Source organism: Leuresthes tenuis, unplaced genomic scaffold (genome assembly GCF_036924035.1).
Source record: "Leuresthes tenuis unplaced genomic scaffold, fLeuTen1.0.hap1 SCAF_15, whole genome shotgun sequence".
Classification (NCBI taxonomy): domain Eukaryota; kingdom Metazoa; phylum Chordata; class Actinopteri; order Atheriniformes; family Atherinopsidae; genus Leuresthes; species Leuresthes tenuis.
The window spans coordinates 12,642,596-12,669,796 of record NW_027325369.1 but is presented as its reverse complement, the minus strand read 5'-3'; positions in this window follow the sequence as shown (position 1 = coordinate 12,669,796).

The window sequence follows — 27,201 nt, the reverse complement described above, 5'->3', positions numbered from 1 at the left end:
GCACTAATGATATGCCGGCGCAAATACGCCCTAAAGTTTGGCGCACAAGCTTTGCACATGCAGAGGCCACAGCCTCGCAAACAAACTTTAATAATCTATTATCAAAATCCCCTGAATTTCAAATATAAAAATACAGATATTAATGTAACTCTGGCGAGACTGAAACTGATTAAGCAGAAATACAGTGTCAGTGAGCTGTCACAGCAGCCAGCTGGAGCGGAGCTCTCCACAGAGCCCATGCGTCTTTTGCACGCTGTCATCATATGCAAAAGTAATAATTGCAATTACAGATATCACGGCTACTGCACAGGACACAGTTGCGAGCACTCTGCCTTGCCTTGCCAATAGGAGAAGAGAGAAATGACAGCATAGAACGTATAAAACACAACAAAATTCAGTAAAAACGTTTATTCATGTTATTCACGTGATTTATGAGTACTCACTCCAATTTTGGGAAGCGCGGATGGGCTTTGCGCATTTGGCACAAACACACAGCCGCAACGGTTGTAGCTTTATACAGCCTGTTGATATCTTAAGGACCTAACTGGTCACACCTGGGACTAAATGTCATGTAGAGATTGTTTTTACATGACATTACAGCTGAACATATAGCTTTCATCCACAAACCAACGTGGGAGAGCCCGAAGACGCATGTGCCAGACGCACATAGGCATGCGTAAAACCAATTTTGACCACTTCATACTGTTTATTTGCTTTCTTTTAGTTAACTTTCGTTTCTTTTGGATTCTTGTGCGTGTTATGGAGCCGTGTTGGTCAATGTTTGTAAGCCTTTTTTTCCTGGATTAAATTTTCGGAAGTTAAAACAAGTGGCATTGGAGTGTGTGATTGAAAACCACCGCGGACTGCTTCTCCTCCTCCAGTTGCAGAGACTTTGTGTTTTTAATAACGCTTGTCTATAAACATGTGTTAAACATATAAATTGCATGAACAGAAAGAAGGCACTCACCTGTTGAGTAACACACATTTCCTTATACGGAAAGCCTTGTCGGAATGGTGAGACATTTGAACGTCAGAATAGCGGGATGTCGCAATGGTGGGATGTCGGAATGGTGGGACGTTTGCATGTCGGAATGGTGGTATGTCGGAATGGTGGTATGTCGGAATGGTGGGATGTCGGAATAGCGGGATGTCGGAATGGCGAAATTTCGGAATGGGTGTTGCCACCCCCTTCATCATATACACAGTTATTTATACATCACCTTCCACCATGAAGCGTTGTCCCTTTTTGTTTCTCTCTTTGTTCTTAAAATGCTGTTATGCATGTCTAAACCAATCCATTAAATTAGATCATTTTGGCAGTAAAGCGATCTACAATGTGCTTGGTCGCAAAGCTGCTCATCTGTGGTAAACAGCTCTTCAGAAAGGCATTCTTCAATTGATTTCACTAATTCTATGTAATAATTTTGTGATTTCCTACAAAACTACACTTCTTCTCCCATCTGTCTGAGTATTTAATATTGTCTGGGTCCCGTTAAAACATGTATTTTTTCCATCTAATTCCTTGTTTGCTTTAAAACAAGTATTCCCCATTTTCTATCCCTTCAGTAGCCAACCAGTTTGTATGGAGTACACTGGAGCAACTTGACTGATCAGTAAAACACTGCTTTTGTTGTCACCGCAAGGCTTCCCCCGTCGGTTGTTTCACTGAGACACTACTGAGTAACTATAACTCAACACAGTTTATACACATAACATTCCTATACATACTAACAAACAAACAAACAATTATTTATCGCAATTTTCTCATCTCTGTTTGAACGTACACCCAGGTAAATATTCCTGTAGTCTTCTCATACCGACTATGGACCCATTCATTGTTTAACTTCACTGTTTTGCAAATCCTAATTGAATATTACACATTGACATTGAACTTTACTTCATAAGCAGGTCTTCATTGCATTCAGCAGCCTATATGTGAGCATCTATGTGTAAGCTGTTCTTCTTTGCATTTATCAGAAGCAAGCAATTCTTCATTGCACATGCATATGAAAATAGTAAAACAATTCCAATGCGTTAGCGAAACCTTCTATATCAGGAGTGTCCATCATGATGCTGGGAATAGAACCTCTTTCCCAGAATAGTTCAACCTTCATTACTCAACTGATCATAACTCCGCAATGAGCACATTTCAAAGTATCATTCCTCTACATATATTCAAAAATCTATGTGTAAATGTTTAATATTTCTTATATTTGTTGATGTCATTCTGTGTGCATGTGGCCTAAACCCAATCTCTGTGTGGCAATTTTAATTTAAACAAGTTGAACTCTGCCTCTGATCATTTAAAAAAGGTGTGTACCAATATCAACCTTTCTCAGGTAATTACTGATCCTACAAAACCAAAGAGATCCTTCAAGGTTGTCCCTGATTGGCTCAATCTTAACAAATCAAAGGTAGAAAATCCGCAGTATCTGAACTTGGTGTTAGTTATCACTGCTCAATAGCCTGTATCAGAATTGAAAAAATGAAAACATTAGGTCCACGCTTGGTATCCAGATCCTGAAACATCTCCATGAGCAGGCTTTTTTTTAACTGATCTGTTGAATAGTTATATGACACTGTTAAAATCCCAGATGAAGATCTAGCACTTGACCATTTTTGTAAATCTTCTAATTCCACAGTTGATAAACACGCCCCTTTTAAAAAGTATAGAACTTAGAACAGGTCTATCCCTGGCTTTCGGCAGAACTGTCTTCTTTACTTTTTTTTCCCCTTGTCCTGTTCAGCATTATGTCAGAAGAATTGTAGTCTGAATACCTTTGATGCCAAACAGATTTGTTTTGCCAAGGGAAGTTTTATAAATGTAAAGCTCCCCTTGATGCCCATTTATTTATTTCTGTTTACAATATATGACATGAACTGAACTGAACCGGACCGGGGGACAAGGAAAGAAGAAGAGGAAAGAAGAGGAAACAGAACAAAAATAGAAACAAAAACCAGACAACCAGCTGCTACACCTGTAAAAAACAAAACAGACAACAATCCATGGCCTATGAGGGGAATCCAGCCTTAGCGCCACCAGGAGCACCTGAAAGCAGACAAGCAGAGAAAAAAACAAACACACAAACAAAAAAAAACAAGCACAAGAAGCGGCAATCGCATACAACACAGCTGTGGATATAGATGACCTGAGACGACATGATAATACATCAACTGCTTAGTGACCATGCTACTGGACTAATGAATGTGTGTGTGTGTGTGTGTGTGAGAACATGCAACACCCATGGCACAGGACCTACATGATAACCGTGCTTAGTTATGAGTGTATAAGCGTACAGGGCCACAATCCACAGCCCCCCCCCAAGCAATCAGAAGCAGGCAGAGAGGGCCACAAGACCCAGGCCACCAGCAGCCCCCACAGAGCACAGAACCCAGGCAGCCCACCGCAGGGGCAACCACGCATCCACCCAGAAGACTGCAGAGGAAGCCCCCGGAAAGAGCCCCCATAAGCATAGGGCAGAGGCACTCCGGGAACCAGGGGTAACAGCCCACCGACCCCGCCAGGCCCCAGCCGCCCAGACATGGGCCGTGCACTGGACCTGGGCCCCAGGAGCCCGAGTGCCCCCAAACCCCCCGGCAGAGGCCCCACCCAATACCCAGGAGGGCCAAGCGCCCCAGACAGCCACAAAGTGGGTCAGCGCCTGCCCCAGCGCCCCTGGCCAAGTGCCCTGGGAGTCAAGACGTGCCCACAGGTGGGTGAAGTCGCGAGCAGTGGGGAGAGGCAACGCTGATGCCCCATCGGGAGAAACACAGGCAGGCCAGGCGACAGCAAGTCCCAGATCCAGGCCCAATCATTACCACACACACTTTCACGTCCCATACATCCACACATCCACACATCCTACCTCCCTCGACTCTGCTGGGGTGTAGTGCAGCGGGCACATCAGGAGGCCAGCAACCCCCCAGCCACCACAGACCCCGAACCAGCAGAACAATTAATTAATCCTCCTGGCCCCTCCTGCCCCGAGCAGACACCAGGAAGAAGGGGTGTGCGAAGAAGACCCCTCCCCTCACCCTTCTGGCTCTTCAATATTTTCTAATAGTGAGCAATTAAAATTGAGGGGCAGCCAAACTTGTAGAACTGGGAGCGCGGCACTCTGGGCAGCGTACATACCCAAAGAGCCCCGCCCACCAGATGCCACTCAGTGTAACCACCCCCCAAGACCTAATGTGTGTGTGAGTGTGTTTGATAAGTAGTAATGTCTAAGGTGAAATTAAAACAGGGGCAGGGAACTGCAGAGTGCAACCAAAGGGGACCACCTACGTGGCCCCATCCACTACACCCCACCGAACACACACGCCCCCAAAACCCTTCATGTGTGAGTATGTGCTGTGTACAGGAGCCAGAAGGGAGAGGGGTATGGGGATATATACCGGGGGAGCTACTCTCCCCCAGAGAGGGCAGCCAGGGACTGGCTGCAATAGGCATCCCCGCTACCTGGGAGCCAACAATGGGCAGGAGGGCCTGATATCCACCAGGCTCGGGGCCTGCAGCGACCATATTCCGGGAGCTACTGTACCCCCAGAAGGTACCCATCCCGCCCCACCCCACTCAACCCAACCCCACCCAGGAGGACCTCTACAAAAAACAAACAAACAACATCAAAAAACAAACAAACAAACCACCCGGTCACACCAGTCGCAGCAGCCCGGGCCTGAGACCCACCATCACCCAGCAACCCACCACCACCACTATGTGATAAAACTAATCAGAGGGGACCAGAGAGAATGAAATCCAGCCAATTGATGTTTTGAGGAGGCAGACATTGTTTCCATGCTAATATAATCTAAAAGAAAATTTCTAAACTGGTTAATACACAGATTGTTCTTCGCTTTCCAGTTCATGAGAATAGTTTTCTTTGCGATACATAACACTGTGACAACCATGTGTGCTGAGTTAATTTCCATGTTGATGTTGTCTAAGTCACCCAGTATGCACAGTGTGGGGCATGCAGGGATGCTACACTTTAGCCATGTTGATAGGTCCTCACAGACTTCAAGCCAGAACTTCTGGACAGGCGCAGAAAACCACAAAGCGTGTGCATAATCATCAGGTGTGTTATCTGTGCAATGTGAGCAGATGTTTGAGTGTGTTAGACCCATCCTGAACATCCTTTGTCCTGTATAGTGTGTTCTATGAAGGATTTTGTATTGTATGAGCTGTAAATTAGGATTTTGAGTCTTTATGAAGGTGTTCAAACATATTTGTGGTTAGAAGCTATGACCAGAACTGATGGATAAATCTGCCTCCCATTTTGAGGATGGAAGAGACATTGTGTCATCTATCTTAGACAATAATTTATATATTTTTGATAGTAGTTTTGGGGTACAGATGCGTAGAAATTCTGCTACCCTAGTCGGGGGTTGTAAGTCTGGTTGGTGGAGGATATATCCATCCATCCATCCATCATCTGCCGCTTATCCGGGGGTCGGGTCGCGGGGGCAGGAGCTTGAGCAGAGAAACCCAGACGTCTCTGTCCCCGGCCACTTCCTCCAGCTCTTCCGGGGGGACCCCGAGGCGTTCCCAGGCCAGCCGAGAGACATAGTCTCTCCAACGTGTCCTGGGTCTCCCCCGGGGTCTCCTCCCAGTGGGACGTGCCCGGAACACCTCCCCAGGGAGGCGCCCAGGGGGCATCCTAACCAGATGCCCGAGCCACCTCATCTGACTCCTCTCAATACGGAGGAGCAGCGGTTCTACTCCGAGCCCCTCCCGGATGACTGAGCTTCTCACCCTATCTCTAAGGGAGAGCCCAGACACCCTGCGGAGGAAACCCATTTCGGCCGCTTGTATTCGCGATCTTGTTCTTTCGGTCACTACCCACAACTCGTGACCATAGGTGAGGATGGGAAGGTAGATTGACCAGTAAGTAGAGAGCTTCGCCTTCTGGCTCAGCTCCCTCTTCACAACGACGGGTCGGTGCAGAGCCTGCAACACTGCAGGCGCCGCACCGATCCGCCCGTCAATCTCCCGCTCCATTTGTCCGTCACTCGTGAACAAGACCCCGAGATACTTGAACTCCTCCTCTTGGGGAAGGATCTCATTCCCGACCCGGAGAGAGCATTCCACCCTTTTCCGGCTGAGAACCATAGTCTCGGATTTGGAGGTGCTGATTCTCATCCCAGCCGCTTCACACTCGGCTGCGAATCACTCCAGTGAGAGCTGAAGGTCACGGCCTGACGACGCTAACAGAACCACATCATCTGCAAAAAAGCAGAGACCCGATTCTGAGGTCGCCAAATGGGACACCCTCAACGCCCTGGCTCCGCCTAGAAATTCTGTCCATAAAAGTTAGGAACAGAATCGGTGACAAAGGGCAGCCCTGACGGAGTCCAACTCTCACCGGAAACGTATCCGACTTACTGCCGGCAATGCGGACCAAACTCTGGCACCGGTCATACAGAGACCGAACGGCCCCTATCAAGGGGTCCGGCACTCCATATTCCCGGAGCACCCCCCACAGGACTCCACGAGGGACACGGTCGAACGCTTTCTCCAAGTCCACAAAACACATGTAGACTGGTTGGGCGAACTCCCATGCACCCTCCAGGATCCTGCCGAGGGTATAGAGCTGGTCCACTGTTCCACGGCCAGGACGAAAGCCACACTGCATCTCCTGAATCCGAGGCTCGATTATCCGACGGATCCTCCTCTCCAATACCCCCGAATAGACCTTACCAGGGAGGCTGAGGAGTGTGATACCCCTATAGTTGGAACACACCCTCCGGTCCCCCTTTTTAAAGAGGGGGACCACCACCCCAATCTGCCAGTCCAGAGGCACTGTCCCCGATGTCCACGCAATACTGCAGAGGCGTGTCAGCCAAGACAGCCCTACAACATCCAGAGCCTTGAGAAACTCAGGACGGACCTCATCCACCCCCGGGGCCTTGCCACCGAGGAGCTTTTTAACCACCTCGGCAACCTCAGCCCCAGAAATGGGAGGCCCCGTGTCCGAGCTCTCCGACTCTGCCTCTTCCGAGCACGTGTTGGTAGGATTGAGGAGTTCCTCGAAGTACTCCCCCCACCGACTCACAACATCCCTAGTTGAGGTCAGCAAAGCCCCGTCCCCACTGTAAACAGTGTTGACTGTGAGCCGCTTCCCCCCCCCTGAGACGCCGGATGGTGGACCAGAATCTTTTCGAGGCCGTCCGGAAATCGTTCTCCATGGTCTCACCGAACTCCTCCCAGGCCCGAGTTTTTGCCTCAGCAACCGCCGAAGCCGTGGCCTGTCTGGCCCGTCGGTACCTATCAGCTTCTTCCAGGGTCCCACTGGCCAAAAAGGCCCAATAGGACTCCTTCTTCAGCTTGACGGCTTCCCTCACCACTGGTGTCCACCAGCAGGTTCGAGGGTTGCCGCCACGACAGGCACCGACCACCTTACGGCCACAACTCCGACCAGCTGCCTCGGCAATGGAGTCACGGAACATGGCCCATTCGGACTCAATGTCCCCCACCTCAAATATGGTTGAAGCTCTGCCGGAGGTGGGAGTTAAAGCTCCTTCTGACGGGGGATTCTGACAAACGCTCCCAGCAGACTCCCAGCAGCCTGCCAGGTCTGATCGGCATCCTCCCCCACCAGGTGATCAGTTGACAGCTCCGCCCCTCTCTTCACCCGAGTGTCCAGGACATACGGCCGCAAGTCCGATGATACAACCACAAAGTCGATCATCGAACTGCGGCCAAGGGTGTCCTGGTGCCAAGTGCATATATGGACACCCTTATGCCTGAACATGGTGTTCGTTATGGACAGTCTATGACTGGCACAGAAGTCCAACAACATAACACCACTCTGATTCAGATCGGGGGGCCCCCCGATCCTCCCAATCACACCCCTCCAGGTCTCACTGTCATTGCCCACGTGAGCATTGAAGTCCCCCAGCAGAATGAGGGAGTCTCCGGTAGGAGCATTCTCCAGTGCCTCCCCCAGAGACTCCAAAAAGGGTAGGTACTCTGAACTGCTGTTTGGCGCATAGGCACAAACAACAGTCAGGACTCGTCCCCCCACCCAAAGGCGGAGGGAGGCTACCCTCTCGTTCACTGGGGTAAACCCCAATGTACTGGCACACAGCCGGGGGGCAATAAGTATGCCCACACCTGCTCTGCGCCTCTCACCACGGGCAACTCCAGAGTGGAAGAGAGTCCAACCCCTCTCAAGAGTACTGGTTCCAGATCCCAAGCCGTGCGTCGAGGTGAGTCCGACTATATCTAACGGTCTGATGAAGTTTCAACAATAAACAACAAACTTTGTATTATGAGAAAGAACCAGACTCATTCTTCAGGAATCCGAAAATAAGCTCTATTTTACGAGTTATGCACGAATTCGGATTCTCCTATAAAACGAATTCCTTAACTCAAACCAAGTTAAGACTGCTTTGTCCTTCATATTTATTCATGTCTAATCAAGTTTCAATGATAAACAACGTTGTACTTTGTAGAATGAGAAAGAACTTCTTCAGCAATAAGCATCTCTCGACAAATGACGAAATACAGATTTTGCTATAAAATTAATTGCTATCAGCCTGACTTAAAACTGTTTGTCTTCCTTATTTATCCACTTCAAATCAAGTTTCAACAATTAAAAAAAATTTGTAGTTTGAGAAAGAACAACTTAATCTTGAGCAATCAGTATAAAAAGAGGGTAAGCAAAGGTGCGAATGTCAAACCATACATGATCAAAACAGGGAGCGGAGGTGTTTGGCTGAGACAAGGTGTGAATGTCCACCCATAATTATTGAAAAGCGGGCAACAAGTAGGTTCGAATGCCCAACCATACATCATCAAAAGCAGGAGTGGATATGTTCGGCTACAAGAAGGTTTGAACGTCTGACCATAGTTTGTAAAAAGCGGGTAAGAAAAGGTTCGAATGCCCGAACATACACCATCAAAGGAGGGAGCGGAGGTGTTCCGCTGTAAGAAGGTGTGAATGTCCGACCATAGTTGGTAAAAAACGGGTAAGAAAAGGTTAAAATACCCGACTGTACACAATCAGTAGCGGGTGCAGAGTTGTTCGGCTACTAAAAGGTGTGAAAGTCCAACCATGGTTTGTAAAAAGCGGGTAAGAAAAGGTGCGAATGCCCGAAAATGTATGATCAAAAGAGGGAGCGGAGGTGTTCGGCTGCAAGAAGGTGTGAATGTACACCCATAATTACTGAAAAATGGGTAAGAAAAGGTGCGAATGCCCAACTATACATAATCAAAAGCAGGAGTGGATGTGTTCGGCTCCAAGAAGGGTTGAATGTCTGACCATAGTTTGTAAAAAGCAGGTAAGAAAAGGTTTGACTGCCCGAACATACACCATCAAAAGAGGGAACGGAGGTGTTCCGCTGTAAGAAGGTGTGAATGTCCAACCATAGTTGGTAAAAAGCGGGTAAGAAAAGGTTAAAATACCCGACTGTACACAATCAATAGCGGGAGCGGAGTTGTTCGGCTACTAAAAGATGTGAAAGTCCGACTATGGTTTGTAAAAAGCGGGTAAGAAAAGGTGCTAATGCCCGACAATGTATGATCAAAAGAGGGAGCGGAGGTGTTCGGCTGCAAGAAGGTCTGAATGTCCAACCATAATTTGTAAAAACCGGGAAGGAAAGGCTCGAAAGCCCGACTATACACCATCAAAAGCGGGAGCAGAGTGGTTCAGCTGCAAGAAGGTCTGAATGTCCATCAATAATTGCTTTAAAACATGAAAGAAAATTTTCGAATATCATCCGCACATGATCATAAGAAGGAGAGGAGGTGTTCAGCTGCAAGAAGGTGTGAATGTCCACCCATAATTCCTGAAAAATGGGTAAAAAAAGGTGCGAATGCCCAACCATACATTATCAAAAGCAGGTGTGAATGTCAGATCATAATTTGCAAAAAGCTGATGAGAAAGGGTGAGAATGCCCGACTATACACCATCAAATGCGGGAGCGGAGGTGTTCGGCTCTGAGTAGGTGTGAATGTCCGACCATAATTGCTGAAAAATGTGTTAGAAAAGGAAAGAATGCCGAACCATACATCATCAAAAGCGAGAGAGGTGGTGTTCGGCTACAAAAAGGTCTAAATGTTCGACTAAAGTTTGTAAAAAGCGGGTAAGACATGGTGCGAATGCCTGACAAGGTATGATCAAAAGCAGGAGCGGAGGTGTTCAGCTGCAAGAAGGTCTAAATGTCCATCAATAATTGCTACAAAACATGAAAGAAAATTTTCGAAAATCAAACCGCACATGATCAAAAGCGGGAGTGGATGTGTTCGGCTACAAGAAGGTGTGAACGTCCAACCAAAGTTTGTAAAAAGCAGTTAAGAAAAGGTTTGTACATCCAACCAAACATAATCAAAAGCGGGATTATAGCTTTTCGACTGCAAGTAGGTGTGAATGTCAGATCATAATTTGCAAAAAGCTGATGAGAAAGGGTGAGAATGTCCGACTGCACACCATCAAATGCGGGAGTGGAGTTGTTCGGCTGTGAGTAGGTGTGAATCTCCGACCGTAATTTCTGAAAAATGTGTTAGAAAAGGTAAGAATGCCGGTCCATACATCATCAAAAGCGAGAGAGGTGGTGTTCGGCTGCAAGTAGGTGTGAATGTCCAGCCATAATTACTCACAAACGGGTAAGAAAAGGTAGTATTTCCAGACCATACATGATCAAAAGAGGGAGCGGAGGTGGTTCAGCTGCAAGAAGGTGTGAATGTCCGACTAAAGTTCAAATATATTAACAAAAGCGGGAGGAGAGGTCTTCGGATGAGAGTGGTTGAGAATTTCCAACCATAATCTATAAAATTCGGTGAAAAAAAGGTGTGATAGAACACTAAAAGGTGGAGCGGAAGTGTTCGGCTGCAAGAAGGTGTGAATGTCCGACTATATTTGGTGAAAAGCAGGTGAAGCAAGGTCTGAATGCCCAACCTTACATTATCAAAAGCGAGATCAGAGGTGTTTGGCTGCAAGAAGGCCATAGTTTGCCAAAAGCGGGTAAGCTGCGAATGACCAACTAAATATCAACAAAAGTGGGGGTGGAGGTCTTCGGATGCAACTGGGTGTGAACATCCCACCATACAAGTATGGTGGAGAGGAAGCTGTGAACAGCCGACCATAGTTTGCAAAAAGCGGGTGAGAAAAGGTGCGAATGTCCAACCATACATGATCAAAACAGGGAGCGGAGGTGTTTGGCTGTGACAAGGTGGGAATGTCCACCCAAAATGAATTAAAAGCGGGCAAAAAGTAGGTTTGAATGCCCAAACATACATCATCAAAAGAAGGAGTGGATGTGTTCGGCTACAAGAAGGTTTGAATGTCCGAGCATAGTTTGTAAAAAGCGGGTAAGAAAAGGTTCGAATGCCCAAACATACACCATCAAAAGAGGGAGCGGAGGTGTTCCGCTGTAAGAAGGTGTGAATGTCCGACCATAGTTGGTAAAAAGTGGGTAAGAAAAGGTTAAAATACCCGACTGTACACAATCAATAGGGGGAGCGGAGGTGTTCGGCTGCAAGAAGGTGTGAAAGTCCAACCATGGTTTGTAAAAAGCTGGTAAGAAAAGGTTCGAATGCCCGAATATATACCATCAAAAGCGGAAGCGGAGGTGTTCGGCTGCAAGAAGGTGTGAACGTCCGACCAAAGTTTGTAAAAAGCAGTTAAGAAAAGGTTCGAATATCCAACCAAACATAATCAAAAGCGGGAGCAGAGCTGTTCGACTGCAAGTAGGTGTGAATGTCCAGCCATAATTACTCACAAACGGTTAAGAAAAGGTAGTATTGCCAGACCATACATGATCAAAACAGGGAGCTGAGGTGGTTCAGCACCAAGGTGTGAATGTCTGACTATAGTTTGTAAAAAGCGGGTAAGATAAGGTGCGAATGCCCGACAATGTATAATCAAAAGAGGGAGCAGAGGTTTTCGGCTACAAGAAGGTTTGAATGTCCGACCATAGTTTGTAAAAAGCGGGTAAGAAAAGGTTCAAATGCCTGACTATACACCATCAAAAGCGGGAGCGGAGATGTTCCGCTGTAAGACGGTGTGAATGTCCGACCATAGTTGGTAAAAAGCGGGTAAGAAAAGGTTAAAATACCCGACTGTACACAATCAATAGCGGGAGCGGAGTTGTTCGGCTACAAGAAGGTGTGAAAGTCCAACCATCGTTTGTAAAAAGCTGGTAAGAAAAGGTTCGAATGCCCGAATATATACCATCAAAAGCGGAAGCGGAGGTGTTCGGCTGCAAGAAGGTGTGAACGTCCGACCAAAGTTGGCAAAAAGCAGTAAAGAAAAGGTTCGAATATCCAAACATAATTAAAAGCGAGAGAGATTGTGTTCAGCTGCAAGTAGTTGTGAATATCCAGCCATAATTACTCACAAACGGGTAAGAAAATGTAGTATTGCTTGACCATACATGATCAAAACAGGGAGCGGAGGTGGTTTAGCTGCAAAAAGGGGTGAATGTCCAACTAAAGTTCAAATATATTAACAAAAGCGGGAGGAGAGGTCTTCGTATTAGAGTGGTTGAAATTTCCAACCATAATCTATAAAATGCGGTGAAAAAAAAAGGTGTGAAGGAATGAATTTTATAGCAAAATCCGAAATCATGCATAACTCCGCAAAAGGAACGTATTGCTCAACCAAAGGGATGCTTCTTTCTCATTCAGGGTAATATGAGGAACTTTATGCTTGATACATTTTAGACATGGATAACTATGAAGGACAAAGCAATTTTAACTTGGTTTGAGCAAAGCAATTCATTTTATAGGAAAATCCGAAATCGTGCAGGACTCATGAAAGTAAGCTTATTCTCGGATTCCTGATCCTCCAGTGTTGCTCTTTCCTATACTGCAAAATACAGCCTTGTTCTTTGTTGAAATCGATATAGACATTGATAAATATGAAGGACAAAGCAGTTTCCACTTTGTTTGAGTGAAGGAATTAATTTTATAGCAAAATCCCAAATCAAGCAGAACGTATGAAAATAAGCTTGTTTTCGGATTCCTGATCCTTCAGTGTTGCTATTTCTTCTACTGCAAAATACAATGTTGTTCTTTGTTGAAGTCAATCTAGACATTGATAAATATGAAGGACAAAGCAGTTTCCACTTTGTTTGAGTAAAGGAATTCATTTTATACATAAAATCCCAAATCATGCAGAACGTATGAAAATAAGCTTATTCTCGGATTCCTGTTCCTTCAGTGTTGCTCTTTCTACTACTGCAAAATACAATGTTGTTCTTTGTTGAAGTCGATCTAGACATTGATAAATATGAAGGACAAAGCAGTTTCCACTTTGTTTGAGTAAAGGAATTCATTTTATACATAAAATCCCAAATCATGCAGAACGTATGAAAATAAGCTTATTCTCGGATTCCTGTTCCTTCAGTGTTGCTCTTTCTACTACTGCAAAATACAATGTTGTTCTTTGTTGAAGTCGATCTAGACATTGATAAATATGAAGGACAAAGCAGTTTTAACTTGGTTTGAGTGAAGGAATTCATTTTATACATAAAATCCCAAATCATGCAGAACGTATGAAAATAAGCTTATTCTCGGATTACTGATCCTTCAGTGTTGCTCTTTCTTCTACTGCAAAATCCAGTGTTGTTCTTTGTTGAAGTCAATCTAGACATTGATAAATATGAAGGACAAAGCAGTTTTAACTTGGTTTGAGTGAAGGAATTCATTTTATACATAAAATCCCAAATCATGCAGAACGTATGAAAATAAGCTTATTCTCGGATTCCTAAAACTTTTGATTTGCTCTTTCTTTACTGCAAAGTACAATGTTGTTCTTTGTTGAAGTCGATCTAGACATTGATAAATATGAAGGACAAAGCAGTTTTCACTTGGTTTGAGTGAAGGATTTGCAGCTGAAAACCTCCCGCTCCCGCTTTTGATTGTGTATAGTCGGGCTTTCGACCCTTTTCTTACCCGGTTTTTAGAAATTATGGTTGGACATTCAGACCTTGCAGCCGAAGACCTCCACTCCCTCTTTTGATTATACATTGTCGGGCATTCGCACCTTGTCTTACCCGCTTTTTACAAACTATAGTCAGACATTCACACCTTGCAGCTGAACCACCTCAGCTCCCTGTTTTGATCATGTATGGTCTGGCAATACTACCTTTTCTTACCCGTTTGTGAGTAAATATGGCTGGACATTCACACCTACTTGCAGTCGAACAGCTCTGCTCCCGCTTTTGATGGTATATATTCGGGCATTCGAACCTTTTCTTAACTGCTTTCTACAAACTTTGGTCGGACGTTCACACCTTCTTGCAGCCGAACACCTCCGCTTCCGCTTTTGATGGTATATATTCGGGCATTCGAACCTTTTCTTAGCAGCTTTTTACAAACCATGGTTGAACTTTCACACCTTCTTGTAGCCGAACACCTCCGCTCCCGCTTTTGATGGTGTATAGTCAGGCATTTGAACCTTTTCTTACCCGCTTTTTACAAACTATGGTCGGACATTCAAACCTTCTTGTAGCCGAAAACCTCCGCTCCCTCTTTTGATCATACATTGTCGGGCATTCGCACCTTTTCTTACCCGTTTTTTACAAACCATGGTCGGACTGTCACACATTCTTGTAGCCAAACACCTCCTCTCCCGCTATTGATTGTGTACAGTCGGGTATTTTAACCTTTTCTTACCCGTGTTTTACCAACTATGGTCGGACATTCACACCTTCTTACAGCGGAACACCTCCGCTCCCTCTTTTGATGGTGTATGTTTGGGCATTCGAACCTTTTCTTACCCGCTTTTTACAAACTATGCTCGGACATTCAAACCTTCTTGTAGCCGAACACATCCACTCCTGCTTTTGATGATGTATGGTTGGGCATTCAAACCTACTTGTTGCCTGCTTTTCATTAATTTTGGGTGGACATTCACACCTTGTCACAGGCAAACACCTCCGCTCCCTGTTTTGATCATGTATGGTTGGACATTCGCACCTTTTCTCACCCGCTTTTTGCCAACTATGGTTGGCTCTTCACAGCTTCCTCTCCACCATACTTGTATGGTGGGATATTCACACCCACTTGCATCCGAAGACCTTTTGTTGATATTTAGTCGGTCATTCGCAGCTTACCCGCTTTTGGCAAACTATGGCCTTCATGCAGCCAAACACCTCTGATCTCGCTTTTGATGATGTAAGGTTGGGCATTCAGACCTTGCTTCACCTGCTTTTCACCAAATATAGTCGGACATTCACACCTTGCAGCCGAACACTTCCGCTCCACCTTTTAGTGTTCTATCACACCTTTTTTTTCACCGCATTTTATAGATTATGGTTGGAAATTCTCAACCACTCTCATCCGAAGACCTCTCCTCCCGCTTTTGTTAATATATTTGAACTTTAGTCGGACATTCACACCTTCTTGCAGCTGAACCACCTCCGCTCCCTGTTTTGATCATGTATGGTCTGGCAATACTACCTTTTCTTACCCGTTTGTTAGTAATTATGGCTGGACATTCACACCTACTTGCAGCCGAACACCACCTCTCCCGCTTTTGATGATGTATGGACCGGCATTCTTACCTTTTCTAACACATTTTTCAGCAATTATGGTCGGAGATTCACACTTACTCACAGCCGAACAACTCCGCTCCCGCATTTGATGGTGTATAGTCGGGCATTCTCACCCTTTCTCATCAGCTTTTTGCAAATTATGATCTGACATTCACACCTGCTTTTGATAATGTATGGTTGGGCATTCGCACCTTTTCTTACCCATTTTTCAGTAATTATGGGTGGACATTCACACCTTCTTGCAGCTGAACACCTCCTCTCCCGCTATTGATTGTGTACAGTCGGGTATTTTAACCTTTTCTTACCCGCTTTTTACCAAATATGGTCGGACATTCACGCCGTCTTACAGCGGAACACCTCTGCTCCCGCTTTTGATGGTGTATAGTCAGGCATTTGAACCTTTTCTTACCCGCTTTTTACAAACTATGGTCGGACAATCAAACCTTCTTGTAGCCGAAAACCTCCGCTTCCTCTTTTGATTATACATTGTTGGGCATTCGCACCTTATTTACAAACTATAGGCAGACATTCACACCTTGCAGCTGAGCCACCTCAGCTCCCTGTTTTGATAGTGTATGTTCGGGCATTCGAACCTATTCTTACCCCCTTTTTACAAACTATGCTCGGAGATTCACACCTACTCACAGCCGAACAACTCCGCTCCCGCATTTGATGATGTCTTGTCCGGCATTCTAGTCTCTTCTAACACATTTTTCAGCAATTATGGTCGGACATTCACACCTACTCACAGCCGAACACTTCCTCTCCCGCATTTGATGGTGTATAGCCGGGCATTCTCACCCTTTCTCATCAGCTTTTTGCAAATTATGATCTGACATTCACACCTACTTGCAGTCGAACAGCTCTGCTCCCGCTTTTGATTATGTTTGGTTGGATATTCGAACCTTTTCTTAACTGCTTTTTACAAACTTTGGTCGGACGTTCACACCTTCTTGCAGCCGAACACATCCACTTCCACTTTTGATGGTATATATTCGGGCATTCGAACCTTTTCTTACCCGCTTTTTACAAACCGTGGTCGGACTTTCACACCTTCTTGTAGCCAAACAACTCCGCTCCCGCTATTGATTGTGTACAGTCGGGTATTTTAACCTTTTCTTACCCGCTTTTTACCAACTATGGTCGGACATTTACACCTTCTTACAGCGGAACACCTCCGCTCCCTCTTTTGATGGTGTATGTTCGGGCAGTCAAACCTTTTCTTACCTGCTTTTTACAAACTATGGTCAGACGTTCAAACCTTCTTGTAGCCGAACATATCCAATCCTGCTTTTGATGATGTATGGTTGGGCATTCGAACCTACTTGTTGCCCGCTTTTCATTAATTATGGGTGGACATTCACACCTTGTCTCAGCCAAACACCTCCGCTCCCTGTTTTGATCATGTATGGTTTGACATTCGCACCTTTGCTTACCTTCTTTTTATACTGATTGCTCAAGATTAAGTTGTTCTTTCTCAAACTACAAATTTTTTTTAATTGTTGAAACTTTATTTGAAGTGGATAAATAAGGAAGACAAACAGTTTTAAGTCAGGCTGATAGCAATTAATTTTATAGCAAAATCTGTATTTCGTCATTTGTCGAGAGATGCTTATTGCTGAAGAAGTTCTTTCTCATTCTACAAAGTACAACGTTGTTTATCATTGAAACTTGATTAGACATGAATAAATATGAAGGACAAAGCAGTCTTAACTTGGTTTGAGTTAAGGAATTCGTTTTATAGGAGAATCCGAATTCGTGCATAACTCGTAAAATAGAGCTTATTTTCGGAATTCTAAAGAATGAGTCTGGTTCTTTCTCATAATACAAAGTTTGTTGTTTATTGTTGAAACTTCATCAGACCGTTAGATATAGTCGGACTCACCTCGACGCACGGCTTGGGATCTGGAACCAGTACTCTTGAGAGGGGTTGGACTCTCTTCCACTCTGGAGTTGCCCGTGGTGAGAGGCGCAGAGCAGGTGTGGGCATACTTATTGCCCCCCGGCTGTGTGCCAGTACATTGGGGTTTACCCCAGTGAACGAGAGGGTAGCCTCCCTCCGCCTTGGGTGGGGGGACGAGTCCTGACTGTTGTTTGTGCCTATGCGCCAAACAGCAGTTCAGAGTACCTACACTTTTTGGAGTCTCTGGGGGAGGCACTGGAGAATGCTCCTACCGGAGACTCCCTCATTCTGCTGGGGGACTTCAATGCTCACGTGGGCAATGAGAGTGAGACCTGGAGGGGTGTGATTGGGAGGAACGCCCCCCCGATCTGAATCAGAGTGGTGTTATGTTGTTGGACTTCTGTGCCAGTCATAGACTGTCCATAACGAACACCATGTTCAGACATAAGGGTGTCCATATGTGCACTTGGCACCAGGACACCCTTGGCACAGTTCGATGATCGACTTTGTGGTTGTATCATCGGACTTGCGGCCGTATGTCCTGGACACTCGGGTGAAGAGAGGGGCGGAGCTGTCAACTGATCACCACCTGGTGGTGAGTTGGCTCCGCTGGTGGGGGAGGATGCCGATCAGACCTGGCAGGCCCAAACGTATTGTGAGGGTCTGCTGGGAGCGTTTGTCAGAATCCCCCGTCAGAAGGAGCTTTAACTCCCACCTCCGGCAGAGCTTCAACCATATTTGAGGTGGGGGACATTGAGTCCGAATGGGCCATGTTCCGTGACTCCATTGCCGAGGCAGCTGGTCGGAGTTGTGGCCGTAAGGTGGTCGGTGCCTGTCGTGGCGGCAACCCTCGAACCTGCTGGTGGACACCAGTGGTGAGGGAAGCCGTCAAGCTGAAGAAGGAGTCCTATCGGGCATTTTTGGCCAGTGGGACCCTGGAAGAAGCTGATAGGTATCGATGGGCCAGACGGGCCACGGCTTCGGCGGTTGCTGAGGCAAAAACTCGGGCCTGGGAGGAGTTCGGTGAGACCATGGAGAACGATTTCCGGACGGCCTCGAAAAGATTCTGGTCCACCATCCGGCGTCTCAGGGGGGGGGAAGCGGCTCACAGTCAACACTGTTTACAGTGGGGACGGGGCTTTGCTGACCTCAACTAGGGATGTTGTGAGTCGGTGGGGGGAGTACTTCGAGGAACTCCTCAATCCTACCAACACGTGCTCGGAAGAGGCAGAGTCGGAGAGCTCGGAGACGGGGCCTCCCATTTCTGGGGCTGAGGTTGCCGAGGTGGTTAAAAAGCTCCTCGGTGGCAAGGCCCCGGGGGTGGATGAGGTCCGTCCTGAGTTTCTCAAGGCTCTGGATGTTGTAGGGCTGTCTTGGCTGACACGCCTCTGCAGTATCGCGTGCACATCGGGGACAGTGCCTCTGGACTGGCAGATTGGGGTGGTGGTCCCCCTCTTTAAAAAGGGGGACCGGAGGGTGTGTTCCAACTATAGGGGTATCACACTCCTCAGCCTCCCTGGTAAGGTCTATTCGGGGGTATTGGAGAGGAGGATCCGTCGGATAATCGAGCCTCGGATTCAGGAGATGCAGTGTGGCTTTCGTCCTGGCCGTGGAACAGTGGACCAGCTCTATACCCTCGGCAGGATCCTGGAGGGTGCATGGGAGTTCGCCCAACCAGTCTACATGTGTTTTGTGGACTTGGAGAAAGCGTTCGACCGTGTCCCTCGTGGAGTCCTGTGGGGGGTGCTCCGGGAATATGGAGTGCCGGACCCCTTGATAGGGGCCGTTCGGTCTCTGTATGACCGGTGCCAGAGTTTGGTCCGCATTGCCGGCAGTAAGTCGGATACGTTTCCGGTGAGAGTTGGACTCCGTCAGGGCTGCCCTTTGTCACCGATTCTGTTCCTAACTTTTATGGACAGAATTTCTAGGCGGAGCCAGGGCGTTGAGGGTGTCCCATTTGGCGACCTCAGAATCGGGTCTTACAGCGGAACACCTCTGCTCCCGCTTTTGATGGTGTATAGTCAGGCGCTTGAACCTTTTCTTACCCGCTTTTTACAAACTATGGTCGGACATTCAAACCTTCTTGTAGCCGAAAACCTCCGCTCCCTCTTTTGATTATACATTGTTGGGCATTCGCACCTTATTTACAAACTATAGTCAGACATTCACACCTTGCAGCTGAGCCACCTAAGCTCCCTGTTTTGATAGTGTATGTTCGGGCATTCGAACCTATTCTTACCCCCTTTTTACAAACTATTCTCGGAGATTCACACCTACTCACAGCCGAACAACTCCGCTCCCGCATTTGATGATGTATTGTCCAGCATTCTAGTCTCTTCTAACACATTTTTCAGCAATTATGGTTGGACATTCACACCTACTCACAGCCAAACACTTCCGCTCCCGCATTTGATGGTGTATAGCCGGGCATTCTCACCCTTTCTCATCAGCTTTTTGCAAATTATGATCTGACATTCACACCTACTTGCAGTCGAACAGCTCTTTTCCCGCTTTTGATTATGATTGGTTGGATATTTGAACCTTTTCTTAACTGCTTTTTACAAACTTTGGTCGGACGTTCACACCTTCTTGCAGCCGAACACATCCACTTCCACTTTTGATGGTATATATTCGGGCATTCGAACCTTTTCTTACCCGCTTTTTACAATCCGTGGTCGGACTTTCACACCTTCTTGTAGCCAAACAACTCCGCTCCCGCTATTGATTGTGTACAGTCGGGTATTTTAACCTTTTCTTACCCGTTTTTTACCAACTATGGTCGGACATTTACACCTTCTTACAGCGGAACACCTCCGCTCCCTCTTTTGATGGTCTATGTTCGGGCATTCGAACCTTTTCTTACCCGCTTTTTACAAACTATGGTCGGACATTCAAACTTTCTTGTAGCCGAACACATCCACTCCTGCTTTTGATGATGTATGGTTGGGCATTCAAACCTACTTGTTGCCTGCTTTTCATTAATTTTGGGTGGACATTCACACCTTGTCACAGGCAAACACCTCCGCTCCCTGTTTTGATCATGTATGGTTGGACATTCGCACCTTTTCTCACCCGCTTTTTGCCAACTATGGTTGGCTCTTCACAGCTTCCTCTCCACCATACTTGTATGGTGGGATATTCACACCCACTTGCATCCGAAGACCTTTTGTTGATATTTAGTCGGTCATTCGCAGCTTACCCGCTTTTGGCAAACTATGGCCTTCATGCAGCCAAACACCTCTGATCTCGCTTTTGATGATGTAAGGTTGGGCATTCAGACCTTGCTTCACCTGCTTTTCACCAAATATAGTCGGACATTCACACCTTGCAGCCGAACACTTCCGCTCCACCTTTTAGTGTTCTATCACACCTTTTTTTTCACCGCATTTTATAGATTATGGTTGGAAATTCTCAACCACTCTCATCCGAAGACCTCTCCTCCCGCTTTTGTTAATATATTTGAACTTTAGTCGGACATTCACACCTTCTTGCAGCTGAACCACCTCCGCTCCCTGTTTTGATCATGTATGGTCTGGCAATACTACCTTTTCTTACCCGTTTGTTAGTAATTATGGCTGGACATTCACACCTACTTGCAGCCGAACACCACCTCTCCCGCTTTTGATGATGTATGGACCGGCATTCTTACCTTTTCTAACACATTTTTCAGCAATTATGGTCGGAGATTCACACTTACTCACAGCCGAACAACTCCGCTCCCGCATTTGATGGTGTATAGTCGGGCATTCTCACCCTTTCTCATCAGCTTTTTGCAAATTATGATCTGACATTCACACCTGCTTTTGATAATGTATGGTTGGGCATTCGCACCTTTTCTTACCCATTTTTCAGTAATTATGGGTGGACATTCACACCTTCTTGCAGCTGAACACCTCCTCTCCCGCTATTGATTGTGTACAGTCGGGTATTTTAACCTTTTCTTACCCGCTTTTTACCAAATATGGTCGGACATTCACGCCGTCTTACAGCGGAACACCTCTGCTCCCGCTTTTGATGGTGTATAGTCAGGCATTTGAACCTTTTCTTACCCGCTTTTTACAAACTATGGTCGGACAATCAAACCTTCTTGTAGCCGAAAACCTCCGCTTCCTCTTTTGATTATACATTGTTGGGCATTCGCACCTTATTTACAAACTATAGGCAGACATTCACACCTTGCAGCTGAGCCACCTCAGCTCCCTGTTTTGATAGTGTATGTTCGGGCATTCGAACCTATTCTTACCCCCTTTTTACAAACTATGCTCGGAGATTCACACCTACTCACAGCCGAACAACTCCGCTCCCGCATTTGATGATGTCTTGTCCGGCATTCTAGTCTCTTCTAACACATTTTTCAGCAATTATGGTCGGACATTCACACCTACTCACAGCCGAACACTTCCTCTCCCGCATTTGATGGTGTATAGCCGGGCATTCTCACCCTTTCTCATCAGCTTTTTGCAAATTATGATCTGACATTCACACCTACTTGCAGTCGAACAGCTCTGCTCCCGCTTTTGATTATGTTTGGTTGGATATTCGAACCTTTTCTTAACTGCTTTTTACAAACTTTGGTCGGACGTTCACACCTTCTTGCAGCCGAACACATCCACTTCCACTTTTGATGGTATATATTCGGGCATTCGAACCTTTTCTTACCCGCTTTTTACAAACCGTGGTCGGACTTTCACACCTTCTTGTAGCCAAACAACTCCGCTCCCGCTATTGATTGTGTACAGTTGGGTATTTTAACCTTTTCTTACCCGCTTTTTACCAACTATGGTCGGACATTTACACCTTCTTACAGCGGAACACCTCCGCTCCCTCTTTTGATGGTGTATGTTCGGGCAGTCAAACCTTTTCTTACCTGCTTTTTACAAACTATGGTCAGACGTTCAAACCTTCTTGTAGCCGAACATATCCAATCCTGCTTTTGATGATGTATGGTTGGGCATTCGAACCTACTTGTTGCCCGCTTTTCATTAATTATGGGTGGACATTCACACCTTGTCTCAGCCAAACACCTCCGCTCCCTGTTTTGATCATGTATGGTTTGACATTCGCACCTTTGCTTACCTTCTTTTTATACTGATTGCTCAAGATTAAGTTGTTCTTTCTCAAACTACAAATTTTTTTTAATTGTTGAAACTTTATTTGAAGTGGATAAATAAGGAAGACAAACAGTTTTAAGTCAGGCTGATAGCAATTAATTTTATAGCAAAATCTGTATTTCGTCATTTGTCGAGAGATGCTTATTGCTGAAGAAGTTCTTTCTCATTCTACAAAGTACAACGTTGTTTATCATTGAAACTTGATTAGACATGAATAAATATGAAGGACAAAGCAGTCTTAACTTGGTTTGAGTTAAGGAATTCGTTTTATAGGAGAATCCGAATTCGTGCATAACTCGTAAAATAGAGCTTATTTTCGGAATTCTAAAGAATGAGTCTGGTTCTTTCTCATAATACAAAGTTTGTTGTTTATTGTTGAAACTTCATCAGACCGTTAGATATAGTCGGACTCACCTCGACGCACGGCTTGGGATCTGGAACCAGTACTCTTGAGAGGGGTTGGACTCTCTTCCACTCTGGAGTTGCCCGTGGTGAGAGGCGCAGAGCAGGTGTGGGCATACTTATTGCCCCCCGGCTGTGTGCCAGTACATTGGGGTTTACCCCAGTGAACGAGAGGGTAGCCTCCCTCCGCCTTGGGTGGGGGGACGAGTCCTGACTGTTGTTTGTGCCTATGCGCCAAACAGCAGTTCAGAGTACCTACACTTTTTGGAGTCTCTGGGGGAGGCACTGGAGAATGCTCCTACCGGAGACTCCCTCATTCTGCTGGGGGACTTCAATGCTCACGTGGGCAATGAGAGTGAGACCTGGAGGGGTGTGATTGGGAGGAACGCCCCCCCGATCTGAATCAGAGTGGTGTTATGTTGTTGGACTTCTGTGCCAGTCATAGACTGTCCATAACGAACACCATGTTCAGACATAAGGGTGTCCATATGTGCACTTGGCACCAGGACACCCTTGGCACAGTTCGATGATCGACTTTGTGGTTGTATCATCGGACTTGCGGCCGTATGTCCTGGACACTCGGGTGAAGAGAGGGGCGGAGCTGTCAACTGATCACCACCTGGTGGTGAGTTGGCTCCGCTGGTGGGGGAGGATGCCGATCAGACCTGGCAGGCCCAAACGTATTGTGAGGGTCTGCTGGGAGCGTTTGTCAGAATCCCCCGTCAGAAGGAGCTTTAACTCCCACCTCCGGCAGAGCTTCAACCATATTTGAGGTGGGGGACATTGAGTCCGAATGGGCCATGTTCCGTGACTCCATTGCCGAGGCAGCTGGTCGGAGTTGTGGCCGTAAGGTGGTCGGTGCCTGTCGTGGCGGCAACCCTCGAACCTGCTGGTGGACACCAGTGGTGAGGGAAGCCGTCAAGCTGAAGAAGGAGTCCTATCGGGCATTTTTGGCCAGTGGGACCCTGGAAGAAGCTGATAGGTATCGATGGGCCAGACGGGCCACGGCTTCGGCGGTTGCTGAGGCAAAAACTCGGGCCTGGGAGGAGTTCGGTGAGACCATGGAGAACGATTTCCGGACGGCCTCGAAAAGATTCTGGTCCACCATCCGGCGTCTCAGGGGGGGGGAAGCGGCTCACAGTCAACACTGTTTACAGTGGGGACGGGGCTTTGCTGACCTCAACTAGGGATGTTGTGAGTCGGTGGGGGGAGTACTTCGAGGAACTCCTCAATCCTACCAACACGTGCTCGGAAGAGGCAGAGTCGGAGAGCTCGGAGACGGGGCCTCCCATTTCTGGGGCTGAGGTTGCCGAGGTGGTTAAAAAGCTCCTCGGTGGCAAGGCCCCGGGGGTGGATGAGGTCCGTCCTGAGTTTCTCAAGGCTCTGGATGTTGTAGGGCTGTCTTGGCTGACACGCCTCTGCAGTATCGCGTGCACATCGGGGACAGTGCCTCTGGACTGGCAGATTGGGGTGGTGGTCCCCCTCTTTAAAAAGGGGGACCGGAGGGTGTGTTCCAACTATAGGGGTATCACACTCCTCAGCCTCCCTGGTAAGGTCTATTCGGGGGTATTGGAGAGGAGGATCCGTCGGATAATCGAGCCTCGGATTCAGGAGATGCAGTGTGGCTTTCGTCCTGGCCGTGGAACAGTGGACCAGCTCTATACCCTCGGCAGGATCCTGGAGGGTGCATGGGAGTTCGCCCAACCAGTCTACATGTGTTTTGTGGACTTGGAGAAAGCGTTCGACCGTGTCCCTCGTGGAGTCCTGTGGGGGGTGCTCCGGGAATATGGAGTGCCGGACCCCTTGATAGGGGCCGTTCGGTCTCTGTATGACCGGTGCCAGAGTTTGGTCCGCATTGCCGGCAGTAAGTCGGATACGTTTCCGGTGAGAGTTGGACTCCGTCAGGGCTGCCCTTTGTCACCGATTCTGTTCCTAACTTTTATGGACAGAATTTCTAGGCGGAGCCAGGGCGTTGAGGGTGTCCCATTTGGCGACCTCAGAATCGGGTCTTACAGCGGAACACCTCTGCTCCCGCTTTTGATGGTGTATAGTCAGGCGCTTGAACCTTTTCTTACCCGCTTTTTACAAACTATGGTCGGACATTCAAACCTTCTTGTAGCCGAAAACCTCCGCTCCCTCTTTTGATTATACATTGTTGGGCATTCGCACCTTATTTACAAACTATAGTCAGACATTCACACCTTGCAGCTGAGCCACCTAAGCTCCCTGTTTTGATAGTGTATGTTCGGGCATTCGAACCTATTCTTACCCCCTTTTTACAAACTATTCTCGGAGATTCACACCTACTCACAGCCGAACAACTCCGCTCCCGCATTTGATGATGTATTGTCCAGCATTCTAGTCTCTTCTAACACATTTTTCAGCAATTATGGTTGGACATTCACACCTACTCACAGCCAAACACTTCCGCTCCCGCATTTGATGGTGTATAGCCGGGCATTCTCACCCTTTCTCATCAGCTTTTTGCAAATTATGATCTGACATTCACACCTACTTGCAGTCGAACAGCTCTTTTCCCGCTTTTGATTATGATTGGTTGGATATTTGAACCTTTTCTTAACTGCTTTTTACAAACTTTGGTCGGACGTTCACACCTTCTTGCAGCCGAACACATCCACTTCCACTTTTGATGGTATATATTCGGGCATTCGAACCTTTTCTTACCCGCTTTTTACAATCCGTGGTCGGACTTTCACACCTTCTTGTAGCCAAACAACTCCGCTCCCGCTATTGATTGTGTACAGTCGGGTATTTTAACCTTTTCTTACCCGTTTTTTACCAACTATGGTCGGACATTTACACCTTCTTACAGCGGAACACCTCCGCTCCCTCTTTTGATGGTCTATGTTCGGGCATTCGAACCTTTTCTTACCCGCTTTTTACAAACTATGGTCGGACATTCAAACTTTCTTGTAGCCGAACACATCCACTCCTGCTTTTGATGATGTATGGTTGGGCATTTTCACCTTTTCTTACCCATTTTTCAGTAATTATGGGTGGACATTCACACCTTCTTGCAGCTGAACAACTCCTCTCCCGCTTATGATCATGTGCGGTTTGATATTCGAAAATTTTCTTTCATGTTTTAAAGCAATTATTGATGGACATTCAAATCTTCTTGTAGCCGAACACATCCACTCCTGCTTTTGATGATGTATGGTAACCTTTTCTTACCCGCTTTTTACAAACTATGGTCGGACATTCAAACCTTCTTGTAGCCAAAACCCTCCGCTCCCTCTTTTGATCATACATTGTCGGGCATTCGCACCTTATCTTACCCGCTTTTTACAAACTATAGTCAGACATTCACACCTTGCAGCTGAACCACCTCCGCTCCCTGTTTTGATCATGTATGGTCTGGCAATACTACCTTTTCTTACCCGTTTGTGAGTAATTAATCCCAAAATATTGAGCATAAAATAAGTCTTTATGCTGATGATGTATTACTTTTCCTTCAGAACTCACAGACGTCTCTCAGTCACACGATCACACTCATAAATAAATTCTCAGCACTTTCTGACTACTCTATCAACTGGTCTAAGACCACAGTTCTGCCCATTAACTGTAGGGTCCATAATATACCTGCAATCACTTTACAGTCAGGAAATATTAGATATTTAGGCATAAACATTTCCTTCAGGCTCTCAGAGCTAACAAAGCTAAATTATGTGCAATTATTAAAGACAGTAGAGGACGATCTCTCGTTGGAAGTCCTTACCTATATCACTTATGGGGAGAGTTACATCCATTAAAATGATGATACTACCAAAAGTTAACTATTTGTTCTCAATGATCCCCATAAAACCATCTGCTACTTGGTTTAAGTCACTAGATTCATGCATCTCCAAATTTCTGTGGAAAAACAAACCACCACGTATTAGTTTAAAAACCCTACAGAAGACCAAGGACAGTGGTGGATTAGATTTACCTCATTTTCAGCACTATTCCTTAGACAATAGGTTACAATATATATCAAAATGGTTTAAACCTTGTTGTTGTCACAGTTCCCAGAGACGTTGTAATCGTTGAGGATTCTATATTCACCCCCTCATTAGAGGCACGTAATGCAGATTGATGACACTGAATCTTCTTCTCTGTTCATTGCTGGCATCATTCCCAGCATCGTAAGTGTTCGTGGCATTGTTAGCCTCTTCTTCTGGATCTTGATATCGAGAATCCTTTTGTATTTCTGGTTTGTCAGTCCTCTGTCTTCGTTCACCGGAGTCTTTGTCTTTTTGTCCTTGAGTTTGGTGATTTTTTCTT